This window comes from Hylobates moloch, unplaced genomic scaffold (genome assembly GCF_009828535.3).
Source record: "Hylobates moloch isolate HMO894 unplaced genomic scaffold, HMol_V3 SCAFFOLD_6477, whole genome shotgun sequence".
NCBI lineage: Eukaryota > Metazoa > Chordata > Mammalia > Primates > Hylobatidae > Hylobates > Hylobates moloch.
Window position 1 is genome coordinate 1 of NW_026658752.1, and position 3,896 is coordinate 3,896.

A 3,896-nucleotide genomic window follows, 5' to 3' on the forward strand; every position below is an offset into this window, starting at 1 on the left:
CAATAAACATACGTGTGCATGTGTCTTTATAGCAGCATGATTTGAAACAGTGTCATCTCAGAATAGCATGAAAGGCAGTGCCCACAAGCAGTTCCTCACAGTTCCATACAAATTAATGTGAATAAAGTAGAACCATCCTGAATATGATAAAACAATCCATTAAAATAGAACTTAAATTTTTTTCATATGAAAGATACTGATTGAAAATATAAAAGAAATTTATTGGTAGCACAATATTAAGAAAAAACCTACCTATAATTTTTGATGCATTTTTGGCCCTTTTCATGAATTCAGAAGCATGACAGGTCTGGACTTTGTGTTCTTCAAGTTCACCAGGATGAGCTATCAGAGTTTGTATAGCAAATATAATTACTCACGTGAAAAATTATAGAAACAGAATCAGGAAATCAAGGTGGAGGAGCGCAGTAGACTGAACTGCTCTAGGTGTTCCTCAGTGGAATCCATGGTGTCATTACCTGGCAGAGTAAGATGAGTGGCAGCCATGTCTGCACCTGTCATACTCAGCCACAGCCACAGTCCTTCCCATAGTCACAGCCACAGCCACAGCCCAGGCCACCAGAAAGATGGCTGTAGTAGGACATGGTGTTCAGAAGTGGATGTTTCAGTTGTGGATCAGGGAATTATTTTTCTCAGTTTGAATGTCACCATCTGCAAATGAAATTTTATACACCTTCAATAGTGTATGAGGCAGTTTGGTTTCATATTTCAGAGAAAGCTGCATAATAAAACTTGACAAAATTTATTTCAGTAAGTACAGCTATCCTTATAAAAATGTAACTATTTTATCTGAAACTCAATAATAGTGTTACATGCCCTTAATTAGAAGATGCTTCCTGTGTCTTGGTGATCTTCTCACTCTTTTTTGTTATTAAAGTCTAGACTCAGTTTCCTTAAAATGTTAACAATATGCAAGCCCTTCGATCCCAATTTTTTTCTTTACTTGTAATGATTTCTACTGGCGAGTCAAATATGCAAACAAACTGCAAGTATATTTATTTGAGTGAGGAAGTGATACAAGTGGAAAGTTATCTGAAGTAAAATATCTTGTAAATTACACAATTTCTTTCCTTCGGGTAAACAACTTTTCATCCCAAATAATATTTTATATTGATTATTAACAGTGAACTGACCACATTTACAATAAAATGCTAATATAAAGTCACATATGTATTTATTTTTTATCTTGAGAGTCTTATTTATTTGTTAGCATGACTTTGCTTCTATGTCAGATCACTGTAAACATTTATTTAGAAATTGAAGTATTGGTGTGAGATCTCCCACATCTCACCTCTCGGGTTCCCATATTTTCACATTTGTTTTGATCTTCTCTTTGGACTTCTCCAGGAAAGCGTTTTTGAGACAGCGGAAAATAAATGTATGAAATAGGGTAGTGGATCCATATAGCAGTCACCTGGGGGAATAAGGAGTATTTGTTGTAAACAAGGACACACGTCTAAGGACTAAGTACTTAGTACACACATCTAAGTAAACACACATCTAAGTGCTAAGCTTGACCTAGAGGACTTCCTGCTCCAACTTTTAGCTTAAATATTTAAATTTAATAATTTGGTGCTTTTTCTGGCAAACTTAAAACCAATAGATGTTGTTATTTAAAAAAAAATATAGTGGATCTCTTATTGCCTAAACAAGATCACACACTAATCTGCAGTAACAAGCAAGTGGACATACATAAATATATATGTACATTTTAAAAGGTGCTTATATATTAAAAAGTATTTTATTATGATGTTTTGATATAACTGACCTGAGAAGTTCATTATAGTACTATGCTGGTTACCAATATTGTTTGCTAAACTTAATGGACTGTAGTGGTAATAAAGATGAACAGTTGCTTTGTTATCACTATTCTCCCCTTCTTTGAATATAATAGTTCTTTTTTTATGCTGGGCATGATCAACTTAGGAAAAAAATCCTCTAAATTTCCCAAGCTTCTTTGAAACCCCCTCTAGTCATGTGATGAAGTTCTGAACAATGCATAAAATTTGAGGTATAATAGGACGGCTTTCTGGATCCTTCCTTAAGATTCAAGTTGCATGGAGTCTACCATCTTCTTTGTATATTTCTTGGTCCTCTTCCCTAGGACACAAATGCCACCATCTTTGACTATGAAGATGAAGGTCACATCTTATGAATGATGAAGCAATGATTTAGAATGAGTCTGGGTCACTGAGGACTAGAAACCAGCTAGAGATGACTTAAATCCAGACTTTGATTATGTGTGAGAGAAACACGTTCTTAAAATTTATACTATTTCTACCACTTGCAATAAATCCTACTCCTAACCAATACAACAATATAGAAAAAGGAATGAGAAAATTCTGCTAGGAACCAAACTTTAGACAGTGTTTCCATTTAAAAATTAAATATATCCCTGGGAACGATGGCAGCAAATATAAGAAAAGAAAAGCCGTGGACTATATTATTCTCTTTGAAAAGAACCTCATTTATTCTATACAGATTAATTGCCCCTAGGAAGTGAATTTTAAGTGGGATTAGTCACTCGAGTTCTTATATTTGAGATATTGAAGACTTCGTCACTTTTCTTTTAAAATTCTTGTTAGAATATGTATCTATTATTTGAAACATACTTTTTAAAACCAACACACAGAGAGTCAAAGAGCATAGTGTTATTTCCTAATTAAATAACTCCCATATTTGAGGGTTTAAACCAAAATATTTCAGGCATGCTTCTGCCTCAAGTAACCTACCACCAAGAAATAATGGTGGATAGGATTAGTTTGTTTGGAGTAATGATTTTCAAACTCTTTGATCATAAAAGAACTTACTGAGGATCTTGAAAAGCCATTGTTTATGTGTTAATATTTACTGATATTCATCTTTTTAAAATTAAAATTGATGATTTTAAAATATGAGTTAATCAATTCCAAAATAACAGTGATAATTTCATATTTTTAGAAACATAATTTTTTTAGAGCAAAAACTTCTTAGGAACAGTGGAATGTTTTACATGTTTTGTCAATCTCTTTAATGTCTGGCTTAATGGAAGACAGTTTCTCATATCTGATTTTGCATTTAGTCTGTTGTGATAACATGCATATATCTGGAAAATTCCACTGTTCATTCATGAATGCATGACAGTAAAAATGAAAAATGTATTATGAAAATAACTTTGCCCTTACTGAGAGCTCAAAAGGGTCTTTGGTTCCCACACGTGTCCCTAGACCACACCTTGAGAAACTTTGGTTGAGAGCAGTGATCTTCAAACTTGTGAGATGAGAAAAGCATACTGTAAATATTTTGAACCTGCATTCCCAATTTCAATTCAACCATTTATTTATAAATTTTATACATGTGTTAATTACTAATAATCATTAGCAATAACATATATACAATATGTATAATAGTAAATATATTATTTTAGGTATGTTTTGATATTTTAGAATGTTTTTTTTTATTATTATACTTTAGGTTTTAGGGTACATGTGCACAATGTGCAGGTTTGTTACATATGTATCCATGTGCCATGTTGATTTCCTGCACCCATTAACTCGTCATTTAGCATTAGGTATATCTCCTAATGCTGTCCCTCCCCCCTCCCCCGACCCCACAACAGTCCCTGGAGTGTGATGTTCCCCTTCCTGTGTCCATGAGTTCTCATTGTTCAATTCCCACCTATGAGTGAGAACATGCGGTGTTTGGTTTTTTGTCCTTGCGATAGTTTACTGAGAATGATGTTTTCCAGTTTCATCCATGTCCCTACAAAGGACACGAACTCGTCATTTTTTATGGCTGCATAGTATTCCATGGTGTATATGTGCCACATTTTCTTAATCCAGTCTATCGTTGTTGGACATTTGGGTTGGTTCCAAGTCTTTGCTATTGTGAATAGTGCC

The 3,896-nt window shown here is 33.9% G+C and overlaps 1 pseudogene; it reads right to left on the reverse strand.

Annotated features, from left to right (window-relative positions):
• Nucleotides 1–472: 472 nt before the first annotated feature.
• On the reverse strand, nt 473–602 carry LOC116465575 (putative keratin-associated protein 20-4; annotated as a pseudogene).
• Between the last annotated feature and the right edge of the window lie 3,294 nt (nt 603–3,896).